At 36.3% G+C, this 20,871-nt stretch overlaps 1 protein-coding gene and 2 long non-coding RNA genes across 7 annotated transcripts in view; 2 read left to right on the top strand and 1 right to left on the bottom strand.

The window, feature by feature from the left end:
* Mnn1 (menin 1) overlaps window positions 1-20,871 on the bottom strand; it is a 326,319-nt gene that overhangs the window by 71,367 nt on the left and 234,081 nt on the right. The window lies entirely within an intron of this gene.
* On the top strand, window positions 3,706-5,519 carry LOC137242505 (uncharacterized). The gene is made up of 3 exons (XR_010950267.1): window positions 3,706-5,020; window positions 5,171-5,348; window positions 5,420-5,519. It is a non-coding gene; the product is annotated as an uncharacterized lncRNA (long non-coding RNA).
* LOC137242504 (uncharacterized) lies at window positions 15,134-18,736 on the top strand. The gene is made up of 3 exons (XR_010950266.1): window positions 15,134-18,237; window positions 18,388-18,565; window positions 18,637-18,736. It is a non-coding gene; the product is annotated as an uncharacterized lncRNA (long non-coding RNA).

Here is a 20,871-nt window from a genome sequence, read left to right as displayed (position 1 = left end):
AGTTGATGTCATCGGCGAATATAATTCAGTGAGTATAGTTTTCAAAACTCCTATAAAATTAATCACTATTAACGTTGTTTCCCTTTTTGATACCGGCAGTCCTATTAATTTAATTCAGTTGTCCTCCATCCCAAAACAACTTTGGCCAAACTTCACCCCCGATGAAATCCCTGGTTACAAAGGTATCGGTGGATGCAGAATCAAAATACTTTTTAAAATTAAATGTAATATTGAATTCCTCAAACAAATAAAAGAAATTGAATTAAACGTTATTGAAGATAAGAATATGAGTATGCCAGTTATTTTGGGACGAGACTTTCTTAGCAAGTTTGATATTAGACTCACTAATATGAGAAAGAGATATACTAAGAAGAAACTTTTATATATTAGAAATATTGTCAATAATCATAGCTTGAATGAAGTACAGAAGTTTTTAACTGATTCCGACGCACACTTCGAGGTTACAAAACTAAAACACCCATTGAGAAAAAAATATGAAAGTGATGCTGTCACTGACTCCTTAGGTAAGGTTGATTATAATACCACTGCCGATACAGCGGTCGACGTACCCGATATTTTTTGCATTGACATCCCGGAAGATGAGAAGAATATAGACATAGATACTAAACTAACCAAATACCAGCAAAAAGATTTAGAGAAACTTATAGGGAATACGTATCTCAATCCTGATATGAGACAAGAACCTTATAAATACGAAATGAAGATACATTTGACGACTGATGTACCTTTTCATTGTGCGCCGCGTAGACTTTCCTATTCCGAGAGAAATGAAGTTCAAACCATCATTGATGAACTTTGTCGAGATGGAATCACAAGACCTAGTGATTCACCATACGCATCAGCAATAGTGCTAGTTAAGAAGAAAAATGGTAAAGTCCGAATGTGCGTGGACTATAGGGTATTGGGACAATTGCCCCACTGCCCCTTATAGATGACTGTATAGAGTACTTGGAAAATAAGAACTACTTTTCGGTTTTAGATTTGAAAAGTGGCTTCCACTAAGTGCAAATGGCTTCCGAATCCGTTCCCTTGACTGCTTTCGTAACGCCTCACGGCCAATATGAATACTTGAAAATGCCGTTTGGGCTGAAAAATGCTCCTGCCGTATTTCAACGATTTATCAATAATATTTTTAGGGATTTGATCGAAACTAGAAAGATGATAATTTACATGGATGACATTATTATAGCGACTCAGGATTGTGAAGAGCACAAGTCCCTTCTTAGGTTAGTATTAGAACGGCTTACCCTGCGGGCGCTGAAGCTCAATCTCGGGAAATGTAAGTTCGGATATGACGAGATAGATTATTTAGGATACATCGCATCACGATCAGGAATACTGCCAAATAGTTCTCATATTAAAAGTATCCTGAATTTCCCTGTTCCGACAAATGCTAAACATTTACAGTCCTGTATCGGAATTTTCTCTTACTTCCGCCGTTTTGTGCCGTCCTTCTCCCAAATAGCCAAGCCTTTACAGAATCTACTCCGTAGAAACTCTCCTTTTGACTTTGATATAAAATGCTTTGATGCCTTTAATGAACTTAAATCCAGATTAACCAAAAGTCCTGTATTGTCTATATTTAATCCGACGAAGGAAACCGAACTTCACTGCGACGCTAGTAGCGTAGGATTTGGTGCAGTATTACTGCAACGTCAAGACGATAAGAGATTCCATTCAGTTTCGTACTTCTCTAAAACGGCTACTCCAGCCGAATCAAATATTCACAGCTTTGAGCTTGAGACTTTGTCCATCATATACGCGCTTAGAAGGTTTAGGACCTATTTAGGGGGTATACCTTTATAATCATTACTGATTGTAACTCTCTCACAATGACGCTTGAGAGAAAACAACTCAACCCTCGAATAGCCAGGTGGGCCCTCGAGCTCGAAAATTACAACTACAAAATAAAATATAGAAGAGGCCATGCCACATGTTGACGGCCTTAGTAGAAGGCAAATAGCCCTAGTTGTGAACACCGATGATGTTGAGTTCCAGATACAGGTTGCCCAGGAACGAGAGAAAGAAATAAGTTTCATCCGGGGCCAGTTAGAACATTCAGAGAGCCAAGAATATATCTTAGTAGATGGGGTTGTGTATAGGAAGGGTCGAGACAAAAGGATTGCTCTATACGTGCGCCAGGAAATGGAAGATAACGTAATACGGTCGATACACGACAAATTAGGGCATCTGTCTGTGGAGAAGACGGTAGACAAGCTGAAGTTGTACTACTGGTTTCCAAGCATGCGACCAAAAGTTGAAAAATTCGTTAGAAATTGCCTGAAGTGTGCATAATGTATGCGACTCCACCGCGGACTAAAGAAAAGGTTTTGCATCCTATCCCCAAAGTCTCACTACCATTCGAAACTATTCATATAGACCACCTTGGACCACTGCCGTCACTTAGGTCCAAAAGAAAGCATATCTTAGTCGTCATCGACGCGTTTACCAAATACGTTAAACTATATCCAACCAATTCGACTAGCACCCGAGAGGTCATCGCTGCCCTTGATAAGTATTCAATTATTATAGTAGGCCTAGACGAATCATTAGCGACAGAGGCACATGCTTTACATCCCTTGAGTTCAGTTCGTTCGTGACAAAACGGAATATTTCCCATGTTAAAGTGGCTGTGGCGCCTCCCCAAGCGAATGGACAGGTGGAAAGGGTAAACAGAGTACTAAAGAGCATGTTATGAAAGTTGACTTATCCTATTACCCACGACGATTGGGTTAAGAAATTACTAGAGGCCGAGTATGCTATTAACAATTCCATGCATAGCACCTGTCGGGATACCCCGAGCAGACTCTTGTTCGGAGTTGAGCAACGAGGGGTCATTATTGACGAATTCACGGAATATTTTCAAGACAAGGTGAATCCTGATGCAGGGAGAGACTTAGGTCGCATCAATTGCCGCCAGACAGGAGTACGACTCCGCGAGGTTCGCTAAAAATGGTATCCAAAGTAAGACGTATAATGTGGAGGACCTTGTTGTAATAAGAAATGTTGACAATACTGCCGGAAGTAACAAAAAGTTCGTGCCCCCATATAAGGGACCTTATGTCGTACACAAAGTGTTAGGGAATGACAGGTACGTCGTACGCGATATTGACAATTGCCAGCTTACTCAACTGCCCTATGACGGAGTTATTGAAGCTTATAGAATGAAAAAGTGGTGTCAACCACCGCTGGTGTGCGACGAGAATACATAACAGGATCCACTAGAAATTTGTTAGGACTGCCTTTCAGTAATTTGATCGAGGCCGATCATGTGTCAGGTTTGGCCGAGTTGTAAACGCACCATTATTGTAACATTGTGTCGAGAACGTACAGAAAAGCATAATACAACTCTGATCTATGTTTAAATATAAGGAAAATGTAACTATGTACGAATAAAAAAGAAAAGAAATAAAGAAGAAGAAGGAGAAGGCAAACTTCCGGTTCGCCATTATTGTTCGATTCGGTGAAAAACTAAAAGCGTGTTTTATTAATCGGCTTGGATCCCTTAACATAGAAAGTTAATTTATTCAAATTAACATACAATTCATTTAATCAACATAATAAAAATTATCACAAGACCAAAGCTAAGTCTCCTTTGAGTTTTCTTTAGAGGAAGAAATGTTCATGACATTCTGTCGCTTTTGAACTACGCCATATTGCTTCGGTGAGTCAATTTACTTCAAATCTAATTACAACCAGGAAGGTAGGGTGCTCCTACCTCTTCCACTTGCTGCAGACAACCATATCACACACAAAAGGGACCCCAGTAACAATAGTATTTCCACAATACTACACTGAAAATAAAATTTCGTAGTCTTAATTTTCGTATAATGTACGAAATTTCGTTCATAATACGAATGAACTTTTGACAAATACACTAGATTTTACGAAACCTTTCGTAAAAAATACGAAATGACTTTCGTAAGGAATATTTTTAGTATAGTATACGAATTCGTGCGTACTATTTACGAAACAATTTAGTAAACTATGATAAAAATCTTTGTACGAATCATTTTGTATAATGTACAAAATATTTTTGTACATTGTACTAATTCACAAATTCCTTTTTACCATTTGTACAATGTACGAAAATTTTCGTAAAATATACTAAATTGCCGCCATTTTGCATATTTTTATCTTCACGTGTTATTGTAAAATGCTATGCGAAAGCAACAAGTTGAAGCAAAATTTAAGTGCTTCAAATTTGATTTTTAAACAAAAGTTTTTAAGTAAAGTGGGGAAATTTAATAATAATTGTTCGGTTTTATGTGTACATATATCTATATTTTTTATACCTTAGTGATCGCTTTATATTATAAGCGTGTTTTCCTAAACGTTTGCGCCCTTGTTTAAAATTTCGCAATTGCTAGTTTTGTGTGCATTCTTGGAATGAATTGCTTTATTTGCAGTATTAATATGGACTCGCTCCATAGTATGTCCAATCATGTTCACCTTGTACACAACATGAGTCAAATATATTCGCATAAGTGTACTCATGGAGGAAATTGGAATAATTTTTTTAGCGTTTTAAATTGCGTTGTATGTCGTATGAAAGAGGAGCACAACTTTGACAAGAGTGCGAAGCAGAGAGTAAGTGTGTCTGAAATTAACACAGAAGAAACTCTTTTTGATTATTTTTTGACATTATTAACGTTATTCAATTATCACATAATAAAAATTTATTTTTCACTATTAGTCATACTATTAAAAACGCAGCTCCAACAAGTTTCGGAACTGGAAAAATAATTTTAATAGGAAGACGACATCAGAAGGTTGCTCCAAAAAACAAAAATAGAAAGTGTTAGCAGCAGTGGATTATGAGGATGAACATATTAGAGCGTTAAAGAATGACCTTTATTCAATGACTTATAATGAAAAAATCGAACATTGACCCGCTTGCGCAGCAACACGTATGAATAATATACAAGACACCCAGGATGATCCAAAAAATATTTTTGATGCTTGGCCGCAATATAAACTTCCTGATGGTTTTCGTTTGGTAAGAAACAGTAGGCCTCTTTAAAAACAAGAAAATTATACTAAAATTTCAATACATGTCAATTTTTATATAAGAAAGAAAGAAGAAATTGGCGTAAAACTTCTTGTCTCATTTTTACTTATTGTCAATTAATACGAACTTATTCTTTAGATTGAATCGGACTTCGTATACTTATATGGCGCCAGAAGTGAGGTCCTTGACAAACTCAATGAATTTTGCAACATACTGCTACTTAAAGTTATCCCGAATCATATCAAAGATATCAAAGACTTTGCCTGTATCAATATATATAACGAAGTAAATAAAAACAAAGCCACGGACTCAGAAGGTACTCACACATTTATTTTAATTTTAAGCCCTATTTATCAACATAACTTTTTAATGATTTTTTTCGTTTAGATTACATCAGTGCCGACGCTTTCGGTATCCTGCAGTCACTACCACCGCGCTCTCGAATCAGCAAAAAAGTTTCCAACAACAAAACAAATGACAAGAAAAGGATGTATTCCCTCAAAGATTCACGAGAAAGTTTTATGGCTGTTTGCTCAACTGAAGCCGAATATAAACAAATGTATGACGGCAAAGTTAAGGCAGAATCATCTGTTGCTCCGTTTATATCTTTAATTGAAAACCTAGCTGAAACATAACCATTTATGGTTGACTTCGACAACATTTCATATAAATTTTTTGATTTTGCTAAGGCTTTTGATATTTGTCTTAAAATATATAATGTTTGTAATATCGCCTACCCTGAACCATGCGCTGAAATGTCGGATTTCATAAATCGTCAATTTTATCAATTAGCTACTAGAGAGTAGTCCAAACCAGGAATAGATGCTGTACTCAATGAAATAAAAAAGTAAGTATGAACATATATATGTATGTGATATATAAGCATATTTTCACCATTATCATAAAAAGCCCTGCCTTGGAACTGTTTCTTCTGAACAAGAAATATATTTAGTGATTATAAAGCAATCCGTTTACTAAAAACATGACTAAGAGCTTTTATGTGCTGTGGTGAAGATGACTGTTTTTCTTTATTGCTTTGCTTCCATGCTTCTAATAACTTGTGTTTTATTTGTAGTGGGGAAAGAAAAGAACATTAAGTAAGCTGGAGATCTGCCAAGTAGGAGCACGTCAAAGTTACCTAAATAAAACCCGAGTTGTTATTCATATGAGACGAAAGACTTTTTACATTCCATGAGACTGTTAATTTCTATTCAAGTTATGTAGCTTAAGCATTACATATGTAAATAAAATTATCAGTTGAATTATCTATTGAACCAAAGCTCCATTTATTTTTTCTCACAGTGTAGAACCGCAGATTTTACGAAATTCGTAAGTAAATAGTACACATATATTCGTAAAATGTACTAATTTACATTTGCAAATAGTACGCAAATATTCGTAAAATGTACTAATTTACATTTGTAAATAGTACGCATATATTCGTAAAATGTACTAATTTTGTATCATGTCACATTTTCGTGGTATGCACGAAAACGGTTTTGTAGAATTTACGAAATCTTTCGTGGCTCAAAACAACGAATAATTTCTTAATATGTACGCAAGTTTTCGTTGCATTTACACATATTCTATTTTGAGTGTACACACCCAATCATAATACCAGTACTAAGTACTAAGTAGATTAGCACAGGGGAGTTATTGGCGTTACTGGCGGCATTGAGTTGAAATGTTGACAATTGATGTTATGTCGAAGATGAGAGTGTACTGGTACTGCTGTTAGTGGCGTCACACAATCTGCGGAATGCAAAAATGATGAAGCCTGTCACAAATGCCATGCCAGCCATAATTCACGTGTAACGTTTTATAAATATTTAAATTGTATTAAAGCAAAGGAAAAATTAAACCTGCCGTTAGACATAAATCATGACACATTTGACAAAGAATGTCCTTGATATGTGAACAAATTGCAAAAAAGGAAAAGTAAGCTCGGGTATTAGCAATTAAAAAAATATGAGGCGATCAATCTAAACGATAACATTAAACAACGACAGAGGAAAAATAAAATGAAGTACATATACCTTAATACAAACAGTATAACATCCAATAAGGAAGAAGTTGAAAGAATGATAGAAGAAGAAGCTCTTAATTTTGTTTTTTGTACAGAGACTCATACCACAGAGAATGTCAGTGAGTCAGAACTTAATATTGTTGGATATAACCGAGCAAGGTGTGATTCACACAGCCAACACACAGGTGGTGTATTCAAAAATTGATTAGCTTTAAAGTAATATACAACAGCAATATGAACAATAATATGTGGTGTGTTGTAGCGATAGCGATGATATCGAAATACAAAATTTAGAGAATCAAAGAATATCAGATCACGAAACAATTTGCTTCAAACTGCCTGTACAAAAAAACTACAAAATGAGAGTGTATAAAAACCGCTTAAGCTGGGACAACTATACGGGGGAAAATTTATTAAATCACCTTAGGAACTATAATCTGGCCGAACTTACAAACTGTGAGATCGATGAGAAAGTCATAGTGATAAATAACATTTTGGAAGACGTAATGAATACGATGATATTTGAAAAGCAAGTTCAAATCAAACTAATGAATAAGTGGTACCATCGTGACTTACTGAACTGAATAAGCAAAAATATGAACTTTACAAGTTGGCAAAGATATCAAACTCATGGGAGAATTAAAATGATATTAAACGACACTACAAAAGAGTAATCAAGCTTAAAACGAAGAAATACATGGGGAATAAAATCACAATCAACAGTAGCAACCAAAGGCTAATGTGGAAATGTTTAAAATATGCTGTAAATATGAACCACGAGAATTCTCAAATAAAACGAGTTTTTATGAACAACACTTATGTTGAGGAAGATTACGAAATTGCAATACAATTAAGTCAGTTTTTTGTTGAAAGTATAAGAATAATCCGTAGTAGTATTGAAACCATTATGCCAGCTGAGGTAGACATAAATAGAAATTTATTTGAACTTAAAAATAAATGTGGAGCAGCTCTTACTTACAGCGGCAACATTACAAAATAAATATGGTGGAAAAACATTCTAGCAGAAGGTGTCTTCAAAGATAGTATGGTGTACTTAGGACACTATTATACTAGCATAGTTAATGAAAGTTTTAATAGTGGTGCATGCTGGAAAACGTCTACAATTATACCAGTTGAAAAGGTTAAAGGAACAGTAAAACCAGAAGAAATACGGCCAATAAATACGTTACCTAGCGATGAAAAAATAATAGAGAAAATTGTAAAAGAACAGCTGCTCGAATATGTAAATAAATATGAAATTATTATAAGCGAGCAATTCAGGATTCTTGCTTCGATAACGTTACCCGCAGCGTTCTTCGCAGCGAGTCTGGTACCGTTGCAAAATCGTGGCACATTAATTTTGCGCAGCATAATAATCGGTGCTCCAATTTTTAATCGTAAATTATGAGGTGGTGGGCCTGGCAAATCGAGTGAGTTTAAGAATTCAGTTCGATAATTTACGACATCATCTTGATCAGTAATGGTGTCCATTGACTTATATGCAACTATGTCACCAGGTATTTGATCCAGAATAGCTGCATTTATATTATTGACGTCCTTATTTTTCCCAGCTAAAATTGCTCTTTCGCTGAGCCAATCATAGTTTTTGTAATGTTGAACTATGTTTGGAAACACACTCTGTATCACTGCCTCTTTAGACTGGGCAAAAGTGCAGAAATTGTTAGGCAATGTAATCATTCCTGTTGGGTCGACAGACATTTGGCCATTTCCGATTTTCAGTAATTGCTGTGAAAATTCAGCTGCTGACGGATCGTTTTGTACTTGAACACGTACGTTTGGATAAGTGTAAGCGTGTTTACATGTCTCCATAAATACGATGATTTTAAGCATGCATTGATTTCATCTGCAGCCGTGGATTTTGGGGTCACAGATAATATTTGCCTGAAATATCCAGCCAATAAAATCATGGCACCTCCAAAGACTGTTTGGCTTCCTCGTAGATCTTTCACAGGTCTATCAAGTGCTTCCACTGATTTCTTGTGTGCCATAGTACACTCGTTCCATACGATGAGCTTACATACTTTAAGAACTTTTGCCATTCCAGATGTTTTCGAAATATTATATGTTGGTGTTTCATTTACCTGCATATTCAAAGGCAACTTTAATGCAGAATGTGCTGTGCGACCGCCTTCCAGTAATGTAGCCGCAATTCCGGAAGAAGCGAGTGCCAATGCAACGTTTTTATCTGATCGAATTGTTGCTAATATCAATGAAATCAAAAAGGTTTTGCCTGTTCCCCCAGCAGCATCCAAGAAAAGCAATCCACCAGTTCCATGGCTAACATTATTCATGATTGTATCATAAACATGTTGCTGTTGGTCATTCAATTTCGTTAAATTTGATGTTACAAATGTGTTTAGTTGATTACAATCATAATGGTATTCACGCTCCAGTTCTCGATTGAAAATATCATGCATTGGACGATTTGCCGCTGGCATGCCCAATTGTACTAAAGATTTGTTTGAAATCGGCAAACAAATGTCGTCAATCCTTATCAATGCTTCATTGCAAATTTCCAATGTGAATATTTCGACGCATTTGGTTTAAAATATCATCTGCCATATAATCTTTGAAATTATTCCATAATTCCAATGGATTAGATGGGGAGCACATTGCAATTATTATCGAAAATAATGTTCGTATTTGATGTGGACTGGCTATTACAGCTGAAATGGCAAGCGTATCTTCCCAAAGCTTATCATCCTCCAACAAATTTAATTGTTGACATGCTTCACGATATGTAGCGGACAATACACCATTAATTGCTCTTAAACCTTGGAATGATGTTGGGCCACGAACATTAATTAACAACATTGGCAAGTAAAAACACTCAGCATTATTTGGATGAACTGCATAAATGCATCCTAAAGCATCTGTTGAGAACACATTAGGATAACCTTGAACTGGTTTTCCTTGTTTTCGCCTTTGAAATGTTTTCCTGGATTTATCCCATGTGAAATATTGTGGCACTTCTGCATATAGCAATGTTCTTGCAAAATCGTCGGATTGACATAAATGAAAAGGCAGTCAAAGTTGTAGACGGTGCACTTGTTGTTCTAAGCGCTGCGTTTTCAGGAGTAAAATAAACGTGTTGGTCATTTTCAACAGCTTTCATTTGATATCCATACTGTATAAACACATTCTTGGGGTACCCGGTTCCACACTTTGGCCTATATCTCGAGACCCTAGTCACCTAGGGGTACGAAAAGTACCCCACATTAAAGTACTCATCAGAAGCTTCCATTTGATACCCATATTATACAAACACATAGTAAGGTTATCCGGGTCCACGTTTTGACCTATATCTCAAGACCCTAGAAATATTTTTTTTTTTTGCTAAAACCCTTCCCCTATTTGATCCCTATAGTATGAAAAAAGAACGAATAAAATTGGCCTCGTATCGGCCCCAAAACATGGACGGTAACGAACATCATTTCATTTTTATATATGGGATATTCCATCCCATTTCGACCAATTTTGAACCCGACCCCTTTAGAATTGGCTGAAAGTTTTTCTTATTTTTCTAGCTTACGAAAGACGTTTTTCAGAATTTTTTCATCCAACTCAAAAAAAGTTATGAATTTTTAAAAAAACACCGTTTTTGTTTTCAACATGCTATAACTTTTTCACCGTTTTGTTTCCAAAATGCTATAACTTTTTCAAAAATTGCCTTTGGGATCTTTTATTTTTTAAAAATTTGTTTTTAAATGTACTTTTCGGAAAAAATACAAAAAAATGTTTAAAGTTTTTTTGTAATTTTTCAGTTTTTCAATTAAATAAAAAAAAAAAAAGCGGCCCACTCCGGGATTAGTGGGGATGATTGCAGAATTGAGTGAAGTTTTTTATGAGACAAAAAGAAAAGAGCGAAATTCGAAAAATCTCGAAAAACTGAAAAATTACAAAAAAAAAACTTTAAAAATTTTTTTGTATTTTTTCCGAAAAGTACATTTAAAAACAAATTAAAAAAAAAAAGATCCCAAACGGTAAATTTTTGAAAAAGTTATAGCATTTTGAAAACAAAAACGGTGTTTTTTTAAAATTCATAACTCTTTTTGAGTTGGATGAAAAAATTCTGAAAAACGTCTTTCGTAAGCTAGAAAAAGAAGAACAACTTTCAATTCTAAAGGGGTCGGGTTCAAAATTGGTCGAAATGGGATGGAATACCCCCTATATAGATGATATTAAAACTTGTTTGAGTCACTGTAAAATAAGACAATTTGTAGATGATGCATTGTTGACGATAAGCTGCCCATCCGTAACTGAAGCCATGTCAAAAATACAAGCGGATATAGACTCTGTATATAAATGGCTATGTCAAAACAAGCTCAAAATTAATATTGAGAAAAGAAAATGGATGGTTTTGAGTAAAATACACTCTGGAGTGGACAATGTAACCCTAAAAATAGCAAATATCCCATTTAGTGGGACGCGGCATAGTTTGTACAATAAGGTTCCAACTCAGTGGAACGCGGCATAGTTTGTAAAATAAAGTTCGGGCTATGCAGCCAACTTTATCCGTCAGCACATTTTACCTACTTTTTCAATTGGATACATACCAGCAAATTTTCACCAAATATATCCTAAAACTAATGTAATCTAAATTGCATCCTATTCAACGTAAAATCAAAGTTCTTTGTACATGTAAACGCACCATTATTGTAACATTGTGTCGGGAACGTGCTATTATGTACAGATTAAGAAAAGCAGAATACAACTCTGATCTATGTTTAAATATAAGGAAAATGCAACTATGTACGAATAAGAAAGAAAAGAAATAAAGAAGAAGAAGGAGAAGGCGAACTTCCGGTTCGCCATTATTATTCGATTCGGTGAAAAACTAAAAGCGTGTTTTATTAATCGGCTTGGATCCCTTAACATGGAGAGTTAATTTATTCAAATTTACAACTCAGGTGTGAGGTTCGCCCGGAAAAAACGAAAAATAATATTATATATAAAATCAACATGCCAAATACTAGGGAAGATGTCATGAACGCCTTGCGACAGGCAGGAATACATTTTCCACCATCGGCTACGCTACAGCAACTACGAGAACTTTTGAATAATGTAGTGGGTGATAACAACGATTGGACTTTGCCATCGCCAGGAGTGACCGCTCATTCAACATCCACTAACATCACCTCCAATGGTGAAACTGCTGCAATTGGAACCACCCATAACGTTGCCGCTAATGCCCCTTATGCTGCCACTGTTTTAACTGGTGGCATAGGTGCCAATACAGACGACACTGCCGCTACTGATACCAATGCTGCCACTAATACTCCGGTCGCCACAGAGACCACTGCCGCAACCATTATTACATGTGCCGACGTGACTGCCGCAACCGACAGTACCTCTGCCGATGTCACTGCCGCAACCAACAATACCTCTGCCGACGCCACTGCCGTTACCAATACTATCGCCACTGTCAATAGCACTCCTCCCACCATCAATATATTCGCCGTCAATGACGTCACTGACGTAGCTGCCGTTTACGATAACATTGCTGCCGTCACCAACATTGCTGCCCCTAAGGACTCCGCTGCTGCCACTAGTCTCAGAGCCACCGATATCAATACCACTGACAACACCGCTGTGTGTAGTGCCGCCGACGCCAAGCAAGCCGAATTAGAGTCCGAGGTTATAGCTCTAAAAAAACGTTTGGAAATTTTGTTATTGCGAAGACAAATCTATACGCTCACCATGCAGGCGATTGGTAAACGAGCCAATATCGACGAAACCGAACTGATAGGCTTTATTATTGATGACATTTGTAACTCAACTCCACATATCGAAATCCTCATGACGGCACGAAATGTGGAGGAGCTCAAGGCGTAAATCAACCGATATCAACACAGGTATTTCATGTCAGGTGTGACACAACCACCCAACCATCGGACGCAACTATCCAACCAACGGCAGATAGAGCAAAAGCAAGCTGAAAACTAAAATGTTACAATTGTTCTAGGAATGGGCACATAAAGCCAAACTGTCTATTCCCAACACGTCTAGATGGCTCTTGCTTTAAATGTTGGCAGATGGGCCATGACCACCATTCTTGTCCAAACCCGGCCAAGATATTGAGGAAGCGGGAAATAGCATAAATCACTGGATACGAAGATGAACAACAACAACATGAACCAGTTGATGTCATCGGCGAATATAATTCAGTGAGTATAGTTTTCAAAACTCCTATAAAATTAATCACTATTAACGTTGTTTCCCTTTTTGATACCGGCAGTCCTATTAATTTAATTCAGTTGTCCTCCATCCCAAAACAACTTTGGCCAAACTTCACCCCCGATGAAATCCCTGGTTACAAAGGTATCGGTGGATGCAGAATCAAAATACTTTTTAAAAGTAAATGTAATATTGAATTCCTCAAACAAATAAAAGAAATTGAATTAAACGTTATTGAAGATAAGAATATGAGTATGCCAGTTATTTTGGGACGAGACTTTCTTAGCAAGTTTGATATTAGACTCACTAATATGAGAAAGAGATATACTAAGAAGAAACTTTTATATATTAGAAATATTGTCAATAATCATAGCTTGAATGAAGTACAGAAGTTTTTAACTGATTCCGACGCACACTTCGAGGTTACAAAACTAAAACACCCATTGAGAAAAAAATATGAAAGTGATGCTGTCACTGACTCCTTAGGTAAGATTGATTATAATACCACTGCCGATACAGCGGTCGACGTACCTGATATTTTTTGCATTGACATCCCGGAAGATGAGAAGAATATAGACATAGATACTAAACTAACCAAATACCAGCAAAAAGATTTAGAGAAACTTATAGGGAATACGTATCTCAATCCTGATATGAGACAAGAACCTTATAAATACGAAATGAAGATACATTTGACGACTGATGTACCTTTTCATTGTGCGCCGCGTAGACTTTCCTATTCCGAGAGAAATGAAGTTCAAACCATCATTGATGAACTTTGTCGAGATGGAATCATAAGACCTAGTGATTCACCATACGCATCAGCAATAGTGCTAGTTAAGAAGAAAAATGGTAAAGTCCGAATGTGCGTGGACTATAGGGTATTGGGACAATTACCCACTGCCCCTTATAGATGACTGTATAGAGTACTTGGAAAATAAGAACTACTTTTCGGTTTTAGATTTGAAAAGTGGCTTCCACTAAGTGCAAATGGCTTCCGAATCCGTTCCCTTGACTGCTTTCGTAACGCCTCACGGCCAATATGAATACTTGAAAATGCCGTTTGGGCTGAAAAATGCTCCTGCCGTATTTCAACGATTTATCAATAATATTTTTAGGGATTTGATCGAAACTAGAAAGATGATAATTTACATGGATGACATTATTATAGCGACTCAGGATTGTAAAGAGCACAAGTCCCTTCTTAGGTTAGTATTAGAACGGCTTACCCTGCGGGCGCTGAAGCTCAATCTCGGGAAATGTAAGTTCGGATATGACGAGATAGATTATTTAGGATACATCGCATCACGATCAGGAATACTGCCAAATAGTTCTCATATTAAAAGTATCCTGAATTTCCCTGTTCCGACAAATGCTAAACATTTACAGTCCTGTATCGGAATTTTCTCTTACTTCCGCCGTTTTGTGCCGTCCTTCTCCCAAATAGCCAAGCCTTTACAGAATCTACTCCGTAGAAACTCTCCTTTTGACTTTGATATAAAATGCCTTGATGCCTTTAATGAACTTAAATCCAGATTAACCAAAAGTCCTGTATTGTCTATATTTAATCCGACGAAGGAAACCGAACTTCACTGCGACGCTAGTAGCGTAGGATTTGGTGCAGTGTTACTGCAACGTCAAGACGATAAGAGATTCCATTCAGTTTCGTACTTCTCTAAAACGGCTACTCCAGCCGAATCAAATATTCACAGCTTTGAGCTTGAGACTTTGTCCATCATATACGCGCTTAGAAGGTTTAGGACCTATTTAGGGGGTATACCTTTATAATCATTACTGATTGTAACTCTCTCACAATGACGCTTGAGAGAAAACAACTCAACCCTCGAATAGCCAGGTGGGCCCTCGAGCTCGAAAATTACAACTACAAAATAAAATATAGAAGAGGCCATGCCACATGTTGACGGCCTTAGTAGAAGGCAAATAGCCCTAGTTGTGAACACCGATGATGTTGAGTTCCAGATACAGGTTGCCCAGGAACGAGAGAAAGAAATAAGTTCCATCCGGGGCCAGTTAGAACATTCAGAGAGCCAAGAATATATCTTAGTAGATGGGGTTGTGTATAGGAAGGGTCGAGACAAAAGGATTGCTCTATACGTGCCCCAGGAAATGGAAGATAACGTAATACGGTCGATACACGACAAATTAGGGCATCTGTCTGTGGAGAAGACGGTAGACAAGCTGAAGTTGTACTACTGGTTTCCAAGCATGCGACCAAAAGTTGAAAAATTCGTTAGAAATTGCCTGAAGTGTGCATAATGTATGCGACTCCACCGCGGACTAAAGAAAAGGTTTTGCATCCTATCCCCAAAGTCTCACTACCATTCGACACTATTCATATAGACCACCTTGGACCACTGCCGTCACTTAGGTCCAAAAGAAAGCATATCTTAGTCGTCATCGACGCGTTTACCAAATACGTTAAACTATATCCAACCAATTCGACTAGCACCCGAGAGGTCATCGCTGCCCTTGATAAGTATTCAATTATTATAGTAGGCCTAGACGAATCATTAGCGACAGAGGCACATGCTTTACATCCCTTGAGTTCAGTTCGTTCGTGACAAAACGGAATATTTCCCATGTTAAAGTGGCTGTGGCGCCTCCCCAAGCGAATGGACAGGTGGAAAGGGTAAACAGAGTACTAAAGAGCATGTTATGAAAGTTGACTTATCCTATTACCCACGACGATTGGGTTAAGAAATTACTAGAGGCCGAGTATGCTATTAACAATTCCATGCATAGCACCTGTCGGGATACCCCGAGCAGACTCTTGTTCGGAGTTGAGCAACGAGGGGTCATTATTGACGAATTCACGGAATATTTTCAAGACAAGGTGAATCCTGATGCAGGGAGAGACTTAGGTCGCATCAATTGCCGCCAGACAGGAGTACGACTCCACGAGGTTCGCTAAAAATGGTATCCAAAGTAAGACGTATAATGTGGGGGACCTTGTTGTAATAAGAAATGTTGACAATACTGCCGGAAGTAACAAAAAGTTCGTGCCCCCATATAAGGGACCTTATGTCGTACACAAAGTGTTAGGGAATGACAGGTACGTCGTACGCGATATTGACAATTGCCAGCTTACTCAACTGCCCTATGACGGAGTTATTGAAGCTTATAGAATGAAAAAGTGGTGTCAACCACCGCTGGTGTGCGACGAGAATACATAACAGGATCCACTAGAAATTTGTTAGGACTGCCTTTCAGTAATTTGATCGAGGCCGATCATGTGTCAGGTTTGGCCGAGTTGTAAACGCACCATTATTGTAACATTGTGTCGAGAACGTACAGAAAAGCATAATACAACTCTGATCTATGTTTAAATATAAGGAAAATGCAACTATGTACGAATAAAAAAGAAAAGAAATAAAGAAGAAGAAGGAGAAGGCAAACTTCCGGTTCGCCATTATTGTTCGATTCGGTGAAAAACTAAAAGCGTGTTTTATTAATCGGCTTGGATCCCTTAATATAGAAAGTTAATTTATTCAAATTAACATACAATTCATTTAATCAACATAATAAAAATTATCACAAGACCAAAGCTAAGTCTCCTTTGAGTTTTCTTTAGAGGAAGAAAAGTTCATGACATTCTGTCGCTTTTGAACTACGCCATATTGCTTCGGTGAGTCAATTTACTTCAAATCTAATTACAACCAGGAAGGTAGGGTGCTCCTACCTCTTCCACTTGCTGCAGACAACCATATCACACACAAAAGGGACCCCAGTAACAATAGTATTTCCACAATACTACACTGAAAATAAAATTTCGTAGTCTTAATTTTCGTATAATGTACGAAATTTCGTTCATAATACGAATGAACTTTTGACAAATACACTAGATTTTACGAAACCTTTCGTAAAAAATACGAAATGACTTTCGTAAGGAATATTTTTAGTATAGTATACGAATTCGTGCGTACTATTTACGAAACAATTTAGTAAACTATGATAAAAATCTTTGTACGAATCATTTTGTATAATGTACAAAATATTTTTGTACATTGTACTAATTCACAAATTCCTTTTTACCATTTGTACAATGTACGAAAATTTTCGTAAAATATACTAAATTGCCGCCATTTTGCATATTTTTATCTTCACGTGTTATTGTAAAATGCTATGCGAAAGCAACAAGTTGAAGCAAAATTTAAGTGCTTCAAATTTGATTTTTAAACAAAAGTTTTTAAGTAAAGTGGGGAAATTTAATAATAATTGTTCGGTTTTATGTGTACATATATCTATATTTTTTATACCTTAGTGATCGCTTTATATTATAAGCGTGTTTTCCTAAACGTTTGCGCCCTTGTTTAAAATTTCGCAATTGCTAGTTTTGTGTGCATTCTTGGAATGAATTGCTTTATTTGCAGTATTAATATGGACTCGCTCCATAGTATGTCCAATCATGTTCACCTTGTACACAACATGAGTCAAATATATTCGCATAAGTGTACTCATGGAGGAAATTGGAATAATTTTTTTAGCGTTTTAAATTGCGTTGTATGTCGTATGAAAGAGGAGCACAACTTTGACAAGAGTGCGAAGCAGAGAGTAAGTGTGTCTGAAATTAACACAGAAGAAACTCTTTTTGATTATTTTTTGACATTATTAACGTTATTCAATTATCACATAATAAAAATTTATTTTTCACTATTAGTCATACTATTAAAAACGCAGCTCCAACAAGTTTCGGAACTGGAAAAATAATTTTAATAGGAAGACGACATCAGAAGGTTGCTCCAAAAAACAAAAATAGAAAGTGTTAGCAGCAGTGGATTATGAGGATGAACATATTAGAGCGTTAAAGAATGACCTTTATTCAATGACTTATAATGAAAAAATCGAACATTGACCCGCTTGCGCAGCAACACGTATGAATAATATACAAGACACCCAGGATGATCCAAAAAATATTTTTGATGCTTGGCCGCAATATAAACTTCCTGATGGTTTTCGTTTGGTAAGAAACAGTAGGCCTCTTTAAAAACAAGAAAATTATACTAAAATTTCAATACATGTCAATTTTTATATAAGAAAGAAAGAAGAAATTGGCGTAAAACTTCTTGTCTCATTTTTACTTATTGTCAATTAATACGAACTTATTCTTTAGATTGAATCGGACTTCGTATACTTATATGGCGCCAGAAGTGAGGTCCTTGACAAACTCAATGAATTTTGCAACATACTGCTACTTAAAGTTATCCCGAATCATATCAAAGATATCAAAGACTTTGCCTGTATCAATATATATAACGAAGTAAATAAAAACAAAGCCACGGACTCAGAAGGTACTCACACATTTATTTTAATTTTAAGCCCTATTTATCAACATAACTTTTTAATGATTTTTTTCGTTTAGATTACATCAGTGCCGACGCTTTCGGTATCCTGCAGTCACTACCACCGCGCTCTCGAATCAGCAAAAAAGTTTCCAACAACAAAACAAATGACAAGAAAAGGATGTATTCCCTCAAAGATTCACGAGAAAGTTTTATGGCTGTTTGCTCAACTGAAGCCGAATATAAACAAATGTATGACGGCAAAGTTAAGGCAGAATCATCTGTTGCTCCGTTTATATCTTTAATTGAAAACCTAGCTGAAACATAACCATTTATGGTTGACTTCGACAACATTTCATATAAATTTTTTGATTTTGCTAAGGCTTTGGATATTTGTCTTAAAATATATAATGTTTTTAATATCGCCTACCCTGAACCATGTGCTGAAATGTCGGATTTCATAAATCGTCAATTTTATCAATTAGCTACTAGAGAGTAGTCCAAACCAGGAATAGATGCTGTACTCAATGAAATAAAAAAGTAAGTATGAACATATATATGTATGTGATATATAAGCATATTTTCACCATTATCATAAAAAGCCCTACCTTGGAACTGTTTCTTCTGAACAAGAAATATATTTAGTGATTATAAAGCAATCCGTTTACTAAAAACATGACTAAGAGCTTTTATGTGCTGTGGTGAAGATGACTGTTTTTCTTTATTGCTTTGCTTCCATGCTTCTAATAACTTGTGTTTTATTTGTAGTGGGGAAAGAAAAGAACATTAAGTAAGCTGGAGATCTGTCAAGTAGGAGCACGTCAAAGTTACCTAAATAAAACCCGAGTTGTTATTCATATGAGACGAAAGACTTTTTACATTCCATGAGACTGTTAATTTCTATTCAAGTTATGTAGCTTAAGCATTACATATGTAAATAAAATTATCAGTTGAATTATCTATTGAAACAAAGCTCCATTTATTTTTTCTCACAGTGTAGAACCGCAGATTTTACGAAATTCGTAAGTAAATAGTACACATATATTCGTAAAATGTACTAATTTACATTTGCAAATAGTACGCAAATATTCGTAAAATGTACTAATTTACATTTGTAAATAGTACGCATATATTCGTAAAATGTACTAATTTTGTATCATGTCACATTTTCGTGGTATGCACGAAAACGGTTTTGTAGAATTTACGAAATCTTTCGTGGCTCAAAACAACGAATAATTTCTTAATATGTACGCAAGTTTTCGTTACATTTACACAGATTCTATTTTGAGTGTACACACCCAATCATAATACCAGTACTAAGTACTAAGTAGATTAGCACAGGGGAGTTATTGGCGTTACTGGCGGCATTGAGTTGATGTGTTGACAATTGATGTTATGTCGAAGATGAGTCTGTACTGGTACTGCTGTTAGTGGCGTCATTGCGCCACGGTATAACGAAGCAGTGTGTTAACTTCAGTGACACCAGCCCCCACATTCAAACTTTCGCTAAGTAAAATTCCATCGCCAAAAATCTCTAACAGAGACAGAACCGCAGCAGGACAGAACAGCAGAAGTTTTCTCAAACGAACTTGTAAAAATTGGAAATGGACAGATTCCGGTAAAAAGTTCCAGTGGCTTAATATCAATTCCCCGAGCTATTTGCCAATTTACCTCGAACAAGGATGAACTCATCACAAACGTGTATCCAAATATTGGTGAAAACTATCTTAACCTAACTTGGTTGAGTGAATGCGCAATTTTAGGAGCCAAAAATAGTGATGTTAATGAGTTAAATTGGACGATCCAAAACAAAATTCCGAGAGAATTACAATCCTACAGATCAATCGATCGAATTGATAATGAGGAGGATATAGTAAATTATCCTACAGAATTTTAAATCTTTAGATTTTCCTGGAATGTCCCCTCATTATTTGCGTCTCAAAGTTGGATCTGTACTTATTATGCTCCGTAATCTGCATGACCCAAAACTGTGTAATGGAACAAGACTGATTGTAACCAAGCTTATGAGCAATTTGATAATGGCAAAGCTTTTAAAAATACCGTTCAAGGGAGAGGAATGGCTGATTCCGAGAATACCCTTGACTTCAAATGATTTGCCGTTTCTGTTTAGGCGCAGTCAGTTTCCAGTGAAACTTGCATATGCGATGACCATTAACAAGTCACAAGGACAGTCGTTGATTACTCTGCCCTTTTTATAGGGTGCAATAAAATGAATAGAATTCAATGATACAAAATTTAATTTAACTTTATTTTCTGAAACAAATATACTTAGCGTTGTGAATTTAATTCAAATC

The sequence above is a fragment of the Eurosta solidaginis genome, chromosome 2 (assembly GCF_040869045.1).
Source record: "Eurosta solidaginis isolate ZX-2024a chromosome 2, ASM4086904v1, whole genome shotgun sequence".
NCBI classification, from domain to species: Eukaryota; Metazoa; Arthropoda; class Insecta; order Diptera; family Tephritidae; genus Eurosta; species Eurosta solidaginis.
This window is presented reverse-complemented; position numbering and strand designations above follow the sequence as displayed.